This window comes from Eschrichtius robustus, chromosome 11 (assembly GCF_028021215.1).
Source record: "Eschrichtius robustus isolate mEscRob2 chromosome 11, mEscRob2.pri, whole genome shotgun sequence".
NCBI lineage: Eukaryota > Metazoa > Chordata > Mammalia > Artiodactyla > Eschrichtiidae > Eschrichtius > Eschrichtius robustus.
In genome coordinates, this window is record NC_090834.1 from 60915930 (window position 1) to 60926734 (window position 10805).

At 46.8% G+C, this 10805-nt stretch overlaps 1 pseudogene; it reads left to right on the forward strand.

Moving 5' to 3' along the window:
* The first annotated feature begins 282 nt into the window (after positions 1–282).
* On the forward strand, positions 283–1025 carry LOC137772445 (RWD domain-containing protein 4-like; annotated as a pseudogene).
* The last annotated feature ends 9780 nt before the right edge of the window (positions 1026–10805 follow it).

Sequence of the window (10805 nt, forward strand, 5' to 3'; positions counted from 1 at the left end):
GCCTCCCACCGCTATGGGCCTCGGAGCCACTGCCCTCATTTTCTCTTGCTGTCTTGAATGCAGTCCAAGGGAGGCGCCTTGCAACCAGCGCGTTGAGCGCCAAGAAGGACCAGGAGATGGAACTGGAGGCACCACATTCTACTTATGAAGGAGATGTAAAGTTTCCAGGAATTAAGTCCAGTTTCATTTCAGTATAAGATAGGAGAAAATGGTGATCCCAAAGCCTTCTTCATAGAGATTTCCTGGACAGAAACATATCCTCAGACACCTCCAGTCATATCTATGAACACATCTTTTAGCACCATATCATCAGCTGTAAAGCAGAGCATATCAGCCAAGTTACAGGAAGCAGTGGAAGGACCGCCATGACCCACATGTTGTTTGAATATGCGAAGGACGATAAAGAGCAGTTCATGGAGAATCGCCATCCCTGTTATTTCTACGACATCCACAAGAAATATAATCTTGTTTGAAATTCCTAATACAGCCCCATCAAATGAGAAAAAAAGACAAAAAAGAACAACTTTCAAAAGCCCAGAAGGAGCTATATCCAATCTCCTGGGATAAACCATATGGAAAAGAATATTTTAAAAAAGAATGTATATATGTGTATAACTGAGTCACTTTGCTGTACAGCAGAAATTAGCACAACGTTGTAAATCAACTATACTTCAATTAAAAAAAAAGAGAGAATTAGGGGACTTCCCTGGTGGTCCAGTGGCTAGGGCTCTGGGCTCCCAATGCAGGGGGCCCGGGTTTGATCCCTGGTCAGGGAACTAGATCCCACATGCACGCTGCAACTAAGAGTTCGCAAGCCACGATGAAGATCCCGTGTGCCACAACTAAGACCCAGTGCAACCAAATAAATAAATAAATATTTTTTAAAAATAGAGAATTAAAAAAAAAAACAAACCCAGAAGCATAAGTTGGTAGATAAAGCAGATCACAAAGGAGAACTTCCTTGAGGATGGAACTGGATTGATGTGGTGAAGTTAAGCAAAACTGGCTTTAAAGATGATGAATAGCACTTGGAATTTGAGACATGGGAAGAGCATCCTTTAAAAAAAATAAACTGGGTTCAAAATCTTTTATTACTCTTTTCTGGTACTGAAGTGGCTTTTTATAAAACAGATTTTTTTGGATATAGTTCTTACATAAAAAATGTTTTAAGCTGAAAGTTCATGAGGAGATCCGGTTGTATTAAATTATTTTCACAAACTTGCCTTAATAAAAGGTGAAAATGTTACTGATTAGTATACTTTTTGAAGCCAATTGAGCTTTGTAAATGGACAAATATGGGGAATAATAATGTTAACTCATATGATCTTATTCTAGTCGGTGTAATTTTTTTAAAGGAATATGAAGCCCTTTTCAAACTCTCATCCCAGTGGGGCAGAATACTGAGTGAACAATTAGTCCACAGCATGATCCATATTAATAGGCTTCTCATCTTAGTGAAGTCTTCATCTCTTCTTTCTCTTTTTTTTTTTTAATCAATCTATTCTTTTTTTTGTTTTTTAAGTATTTGTTTATTTATGGGTGTGTTGGGTCTTCGTTTCTGTGTGAAGGCTTTCTCTAATTGTGGCAAGCGGGGGGCCACTCTTCATCACGGTGCGTGGGCCTCTCACTATCGCGGCCTCTCTTGTTGCGGAGCACAGGCTCCAGACGCGCATGCTCAGTAATTGTGGCTCACGGGCCCAGCTGCTCCGCCGCATGTGGGATCTTCCCAGACCAGGGCTCGAACCCGTGTTCCCTGCATTGGCAGGCAGATTCTCAACCACTGCGCCACCAGGGAAGCCCCGATCTCTTCTTTCTCTTAATTACGGAAGCATAAATTGCTTCAGAGATTTAAATACTAGTATTTGAACTTTATACATAATATTGTTTGTAGTTACTCTTTACTTTTCAAAGGTGAACTGCTTATTTTTAATAAACGAATATCTGTTTATACTTTTCTCTTGGTTTGGGTCACAATGTTCAATTATAAGAGCTTTCAATGGAATGTTGAACAGGAGAATATAAAAACAAATCTGCCAAATACATTAGAGAGCATTTGAATAGAAGTGCTGGTTCCTATTTAAAACATTTCTCTTTGCTGCATATACCAAAATAGATGGGAGTAAAGGATGCCTTAATATTTAATTTTTGTATTGTTAGAGACAATGGTTTTAAGAAATTCCTATTTATTTATGTATTTTTAGTTGTTTGTAACTGAGGTCTTCTAAATGGTTTAATATAAAACCACATTTCTAGTCTTGCTTCTTTTCAAATATCCAAATGTATTTCTCAGCATCTTTATAATAATAGACTTAGAAGTCTTTCAACTGCTGAACTGTAGTACATGCTTATTTTTTAAACAAATCATTAACAGAGGAAACTATTGGTGTAGTTTTACCAGGAAGTTATTGATATGTATGTGTGATTCACAGTGATTCTGTATGTGCTCCCCAGCTATAAGAACACATAGGATGGACTTACCTGGTGGTGCAGTGGTTAAGAATCCGCCTGCCAATGCAGGGGACACGGGTTCGAGCCCTGGTCTGGGAAGACCCCACATGCTGCGGAGCAACTAAGCCCATGCACCACAACTACTGAGCCTGCACTCTAGAGCCCGTGAGCCACAACTACTGAAGCCTGAGCACCGCAACTACTGAAGCCCGCACGCCTAGAGCCCATGCTCCGCAACAAGAGAAGGCACTGCAATGAGAGGCCTGCACACCGCAACAAAGACCCAACGCAGCCAAAAATTAATTAATTAATTTAAAAAAAAACAAACACATAGGACTACTGCGGTGGTATCTGGACGGGTTGATTGTTGGTTCCTCAAGTCACAGTTATGCAGCTTGCGTCTGAATTTTTAAAGAATAGCTAACTTTTAAAGACGTTTCCTTAGCAAAAGAGCAGTTGAGTTGTCACCATGGTTTTTACTGGGCTAACGCTGGCTTCAGTTAAATCGTTTGAATTATGAAGTAAGTATAATTATGGTGAAGAAGTTCAGCCTCATTTTCAAAAGCTGAATCACATTTTATTTCTTGAATTAATATGATATAAACATTAAAATTCAGGACCATTGGAATATGTTGATTTGTTTGCTTGTTTTTTTAAAGAAATTGAAACTGCTACATTTGCTAGTGGAAGAAAATGGTTTGCTTTGCTCTGAAATTCTGAAATTGTTCAGGCTTATCATGGTTCATAGATTACAAAGAATAATGCTAGCTAAATGCCAATGAACTATTTTTACTCTTTTTATATGAAATGTACAAATTTCGGAGGTGGGGTGATGGTGGCAGTGGTGCCTCTTACTACCTTATGTAAAACAATTGAACATTCTCTTCAATATTGCCATCATCTGTTTAACACTACCAGTATATTTTCTAAGTTTGTTTACTTAAAAGTGCATGGAATGACACAATTAATAAGCAATAAAACCTCTATTACAGATACACAAAGAAATATAGGGAATTCTTGGGTAAGGGATTTGACTAGATAACTCTAAGGGTCCTTCTAACTTAGGTTCTATCACTAAATCATTCTAGAACTCTAACGTGGTATGATTCTAAGACTGTGATTCCAAAATTTTATTAGGACAAGAGACAATCCCTAACTTCAGAGAACTCACAATCTAGTAGATAAGGTGGACAAATAATTACTTTTCATAACTGTAATAAACAGTCTTATAGATTAGATGCAAGGCTTGGCAGGATGTGGGAAGGAATGCTTACTGAGCCATGGCTGTTTCCTCAAGGCTGGTCTCAAGAACCACTTGCATCACAGTCTCACCAGAAGCTTTTTTTTTTTTTTTTAAATGCTAATTTCTGGGCTCTAGTCCAGATCTCCTGAATCAGAACCTCTGGAGTGGAACCCAGAAGTCTACTTCACTTAAAATAAAGGCCAAGGTGATTCTTAGGTAGACTGAAATTTGAGACTGCCTGCTCAGAGTCAGGATGACTTCCCTGAGAGATGATATCCAGACTGAGAAAAAAAAGTAGCTGGGTCAAAATATGAAACTACAGAAGTCACACAGAAGTAACATGTTTTGATGAACATTAGCAACTTTGTACAACATTTCCTCCATGTGATAGGTCTTTTTTAAATGACAGCACTTCTTAGATATAATCTGAGATTCTGTGATTGAGGGTATATGCCTCAGATGTCCTACCTGGAACAGACTTTTTTTTTTTTTAAATTATTTTATTTATTTATTTATTTATGGTTGTGTTGGGTCTTCGTTTCTGTGCGAGGGCTTTCTCTAGTTGCGGCGAGTGGGGGCCACTCTTCATCGCGGTGCGCGGCCCTTTCACTGTCGCGGCCTCTCGTTGCGGAGCACAGGCTCCAGACGCGCAGGCTCAGTAGTTGTGGCTCATGGGCCTAGTTGCTCCATGGCATGTGGGAGCTTCCCAGACCAGGGCTCGAACCCGTGTCCCCTGCATTGGCAGGCAGATTCTCAACCACTGCGCCACCAGGGAAGCCCCAGATTTTTTTTTTTTAATTTAATTTTATTTTGATTCTTTTCTTTTTTTTAATTAATTATTTTTGGCTGCGTTGGGTCTTCATTGTTGCGGGCAAGTTTTCTCTAGTTGTTGCGAGCGGGGGCTACTCTTCGCTGCGGTGCACGGGCTTCTCATTGCAGTGGCTTCTCCCATTGCGGAGCACAGGCTCTAGGCGCATGGGCTTCAGCAGTTGCGGCTCGCGGGCTCTAGAGCACAGGCTCAGTAGTTGTGGCACGCGGGCTTAGCTGCTCCACGGCATGTGGGATCTTCCCAGAACAGGGCTCGAACCCGTGTCCCCTGCATTGGCAGGTGGATTCTTAACCACTGTGCCACCAGAGAAGCCCTAGAACAGATTTTTGATGGCAAGGGAGCCAGAGCTGGCCTCAGTTTGTTATTTTTGTTTTTAATTTACTTATTTTATTTATTTATTTTTGGCTGCGTTGGGTCTTCATTGCTGCGCGCAGGTTTTCTCTGGTTGTGGCGAGCGGGGGCTACTCTTCACTGCAGTGCGTGGGCTTCTCATTGCGGTGGCTTCTCTTGTTGCAGAGCACGGGCTCTAGGCATGTGGGCTTCAGTAGTTGTGGCATGTGGGTTCAGTAGTTGTGGCTCAAGGGCTCTAAAGCGCAGGCTCAGTAGTTACGGCACACAGGCTTAGTTGCTCCGCAGCATGTGGGATCTTCCCAGACCAGGGATCGAACCCGTGTCCCCTGCATTGGCAGGCAGATTCTTAACCACTTCACCACCAGGGAAGTCCCCTCAGTTTGTTATTAACTATCCCAAGGCCGGAGGCTGGCAAAGAGGGCTCTGATAAGGACTCCTCACAGAGTCCCTGAGAGGCTATTCCCTGCCACCGTCCATTCCCTTGCCCATGGCCTCCTGGCCCTCATTTCCCAGCTGTCCCTGGATGCTTCTCTTCTCTGGAACCTGCAGTGTGCCCAGCAAGGAAGAAACAGCTTGAGTGAGGGCCTGGTGGCCAGAAAGTGAAGGGTGTTCGGGGACAGGGAGCAGCGTGGTGTGGCTGGACACCAGCTGTCTGGGCATGTGAGGGACTGTTGAGACTTGGATGAAACATTGGCCGAGGTTAAGGGGAGAGAGTGGCCTAGTGGATTCTGAGTCTGAGCTCTGCCAGTGACTTCCTTGGTGAGCCTGGGCAAGTCCCCTTCCCCAAACTGGGCCCCTTCCCCAAACTGCATCCTGTCTGGAAAAGAGGGTTTGTGTTAGAATCGGATGATTTCTCCAGTGACCATCCGGCTTTAATATTTTGGATTCTAAGATCTCATCTGACCCTAACCATCACCCTGTGAAGAACGCATGCAGGAAGTGTACCCATTTTATAGCGAGGAAGCCATGGCCCAGTGAGGAGCAGTGACTTGCCCACCACCATACAACCACGTAGGAGCAAAGTCTGATTCCACCAGCACCCGACGCTCTTCTGAGATCCTCCTCAGACCGGGCAAGCTGAAGCGAAGCAAGGAACATTCGGTCTCAGGTCCAGGAAGCAGGCGCTGCAGGGGACGGAATGGTCGCAGCTCACAGCTGGCTGAGGCCAAGCAGCTGGGCGGAGGCGCCCGAAGCCAGCTCCGGGAGAAGTGGGTGGGTTAGGGGCCGGGCGGGGCCGGGTGAGGGGACGCCCGGAGGAAGGGAAAAGGCAGCTGAGCGCGGGTTGGAGCGCAGAGCGGAGGGGGCGCAGGCGGTGCTGGCCGCGGGCTGCGAGCAGGGGGGCTGGCGGAGCGCCTTGGGGCGCAGTGCGGGGCACCCGCGAGCCCAGGGCGAGGTGTCCAACGAACAGACGGCGTCCCTGGGAGCCTTGCCGACAGGCAGGTAAGGCGCACCCGCCGGCTTGGGAAGGCTGAGCCAGCGCCGGGGGTAGAAATGAGGGGTCTATCCGCCTCCCTGGGGGCCGCCGACCAGACGTAGGGGGCGGCTCAGATACATACTGATCCTCCATTGGACAGAGCCACAGGGATCCCGGGGCGCACGTGGGAGTGCGAAGCTGGGCTCCTGGCACGCCTTGCCCGGAAACCGTGGGGGCTTAGGTCGGCACTCACGGGCCCCGGGACGGCGGCACCCAAGCTCCTTCCACATCCACAGATATGCGAGCGCACAATATAACAACCAACCTGCGGCTCCGCAGCGAGAGCACACGCGGAAATGGCGCTCCGGGACCCGGCGTGTCTTCTTGCTTGGCGGGAGCCGCTTGCTCAGCGTGCGAGTTGACTTGCCCATTCTCTACTTCATTGTGTCCCTCGCCCTATGCGCCCCAGTCCTGGGAAAAGCCTAAGAGCTCCCTTAGACGTCTTCTAGTACTAGTAACATAGATCTAGGCTGGGAGTCAGGAGACTTGAGTTCTAGTTTACAGGTTGTGTAAACCTGTGCCAATCGCCCACCTGCTCTGTGCTTTGTGCGTTCTTTTCCTGGGTCACCAAATGTAAAATGGGCCTCCTGGTCCTGTTGCCCATCTACTCCGTATGGCATGTGGGGGAAGGGGACTGGACCCGGGAGTCTCTTGTGTAGAAAGTACAGGAGTTCAGACCCCTGTGTGAGGGACCTTGGAGAGTGTCTCCTCCTATCCCCCGTCCCCACTCCTCAGCAGTTTGCATAGGGGGAAACTGAGGCCCAGCGGGGAGATGGCTTGCCCAGGGTCACACCAGGGACCAGACAGAAGTAGAACCCAATTCTCCTCACTCCTAGCCCAGGGCTGATTCCACTTCAGCTACAAAAGTGCATTGTAAATGTGTTAGCTGCTCTTTATCTCCTGGCATCCAGCCAGTTATCCACTCTGAATGGAGGAGAGCCAAGCTGGAGGCAAGGAAACGGCTTTCAGATTTTCTTGACTCCTTAAGATGAGAACAAACAACCTTCATCCCTCACTCACTCCACACTTTGCAAAACACATTTCTATCTATAAACTGAATGGGTGGATGCTCAAAATGCCTACTAAGAGGGAGGCAAGACAAGAAATCCCATCTTACTGATGGGGAGAATGAGGCCCCAGATCAGAGAGGAAGAGAAACAAGGAAGGCTTCTGAAGGAGGTAAGTGTGTCTGAGAATCAAGAAAAGTAATAAAGAACCTCCTAGCTTCTTCTGAGAGTAGGAGAACCTAAGGTGGGGAGAGGGGACATAGGGATAGCTGTTCCTGGTAATACTGGGGGGCGGCGGAGGAGATAGGGCAACAGAAAAGGAAACAGGTGACCAGGATGCCCAATAATTCTCTCTTATGTTTACATAATACTTTGCAATTTCTAAAACACCTTTCCCCCTTGGTCTCCCCGAGTTGCCACGTGAGGCAAGCAGGACAGGGGTAATTATCCCCATCTCATAGATGAGATTCAGAGAACATAAATGCAGTGCTCAAGGTCACATAGCCAAGCATACAGCCAAGATTGGAACCATGAAAGGCACACCTGAAAGGCAAGATTAGAGGCTTGGAGACTGGGAGTTGGACTGTGTGTGTGCAGCAGGTGGGTGTGTGTGGCTGCCCCCTGGGTGGGTGCACAGGGAAGAGCGTTGCTAAGCCGCTGCTGGTGTTTTGGGGCCAAGAATGTTTGCCCTTTGGATTAAATGGGGTTCAGGTGCAGGGAACATCTGGGCTTCCAAAGGCGGCTTGGAATTCCTCCTCCCCTGACTCACTTGCCCACCTGACTGAGATGGTGTCTTTTATTTGAACTTCCCCTTCCCCAGACCAAATGGAATCTGTTTTGGCCTGCCCTTGAAGCTGCTTTTTAAGTGCTGTAAGCTGTTTTCATGAATGCGTATGTGTGTGTGCAGGGGGGAATAGTCTAATAAGAAGAGACATTTATCCACCTATTCTTGAGTGCCTGCTATAAAGAAATGTATGAGGCACAGGTCCCTGCCTTCACACTTCCCAGCGCACAGTTTAGTATATCTATATCTATATCTATTTATATTTATACAGATATACACACCCAATTTCAGTACAGCATAGTGCTCTAACAGGGTTTTATGCAAAGCACTTTAGGAACAGACAAGAAGAAGAGACTTAACTGGCTAGGGAGTGGGGAAGGTGGTGTCTCAGGAGAGGGTCTACAGAGGTTATACTGGAGCTGGGTCTTGAAGGATGAGTAGGAGTTCACTAGGCAGATAAAAAAGAGGAAGGGCATTTCTGCCTAAGAAAACAGCATGAGCAAAGGCAAGAGGTGTGCAAGTGCAAGGAATGTTTGGGGAATGGCCTATAGCTCAGTATCATGGGGCACAGGCAGTGGGGAGAGCTGTGGTGAGATGGGGCTGGAGGTAGGGTCATAACCAAAGGAGCTTGAATGATAATCGCAGGAGGTTAGACTGTCCTATAGGCAACAGAGAACTTATAGTGGAAAGATATGTGGATGAGATACCTGTTTCTGGTCCCAGTTCCTAGGCTGTGAGACCCTGAGCAAGCGATTTCCTCTTGGGGTGGGGTGGTTTTTCCCACTGGTTGAACGAGGGGGTTACACCAATGACGTGATTATTAAGATCCCTTCCAGCTCAGATTCTATTTCTGTGTCTCCTTCTAACTATACGTTAAGGTTCCTCTCCCACCAGCCCACGGTGGTGATAAGACCACGAGAGGGGCCAGAGGTAAAACTGTGCATTCCCAGGAGTTGTCTTTGGATCCACTTGCTTTATGTGGCCTTTTTCCCCTGCCTCTCTACCACATTTCCAAGCACTTCAGACACTCATTCTGCAAGAGTAGCTGAAACAGAGCATAGGGAAACCAAAAGAACCGATGGTGGCATTTCACTTTTCCCCAGAGAAACCTGAAAGAAAACCTTACTAAGATACCCAGTTTATCCTTCAGGTCCCAGCTTTACGCCTCCATCCCCAAGTTAGAGGCCAGGCGAGCTCAAGTCAAGGACATTTTGGGCAAACCTGTTAATGTGCTGGAAAGAGTAACATCGGGGTGTGGAGGAAGAGAGTGCACCTGTCTTGTATGGAGGAGCAGGAGTAGGTCTGGAGCAGAAAGTGCTATGGGGAACAAGACTCTAAAGGAAGGTTAACGCCTCCAAAAGTTACCAACTTCTCCCCTTACTGGATCCTCAGTTAAGATTGGCGAGAGCGACTTCCCTGGAGGTCCAGTGGTTAAGACTCTGCGCTTCCAACGCAGGGGGTGCGGGTTCAATCGCTGGTCAGGGAACTAAGATCCCACATGCCAGTGGTGCGGCCAAAAAAAAAAAAAAGATTAGCAAGAATCTGTAGTCCAGGAAAAAGGAGTAGTGGTGGACTTAGAGGAGATGATACCCCAGGACACGAGGAGCCTGTGTTTGGTGTGATATGCAGCTCAGATGCCAGAAGACATTGCCATTTGTAGTGGAAAGAGCACCTGAACAGCACCCCAAAGACCTGGGTTCTCATCAGAGCTCTGCCATTTACTAGCCATGTCATTTTGGACTAGTCACTTCCCCTCTCTGACCTTCAGTTTTCTCAACTACAAAATGGAGGGGTTGGCCTAGAATCTAGATTCTAAATGATCTTTAAAATCTCTTTTCAGTCACTGTTCATCTCCCTTCCTAAATGATTATCTCTTGTTTCAAGTCAGGGACTCTCCAAGGCAGGAGCTCTGTCTTCCCCATCCAAAGAGCTTCATAATCAGTGACTATCTTGAAGAGGGAAGCCAAGGAGCTCAGAAAGAGGAACAAAATTCCCCACATTGCCAACTGCCAATTCCCAACTTGGGACCCAGAGGCAGGTCATAGAGAACCAAGCTGTCCCTTTATGAGCTCTCTGCCTCTCCTTGCACACAGGTCCTCCATCCCACCTCAACCGAGCTTCTAAAGATACGCAACTATGGCTTCTTTGCACGTTCCATCAGAAGTACAAATATCCATCCAGGTCTATCCAGAGAGGCACTGGAAGGAGGGTGTGAGGAAATGAATGGTTCTGTGAACCTTTACTCCCCTCACTGAACCCCACCTCAGAGCCCACCCTGTCACCCACGCTTTCCCCCTACCCCCACTTTCTAACACAGAGTCTGTCTCCTCCAGGCTAGATCACCCTGGCAGGTGAGCTATAAAGAGGAAAAATGAACAGGTCAACAAATTTGGCCTTCAGTTTATCTAGGCTGGAATACTAAGTGTAACTCAGTCCTGGGACTCGAAGCATCTTAACCTGTGAGGAAAGAATCTGCAGTCTTCTCTATCTTGTGATTTGGGAGACTCTAGAGAGCCCCCAAAATCCTCTCCCACCAGCCTACCCAATCTCCCAAATCTCACGTATGGTTTCGTGGTATCTTCATGGGATGTTAGAGCTGATCAGGACCTTACAAGATTACATAGTAAAACCCCTTCATTTTACAGATGCAGACAGAAGCTGGGGCCCAG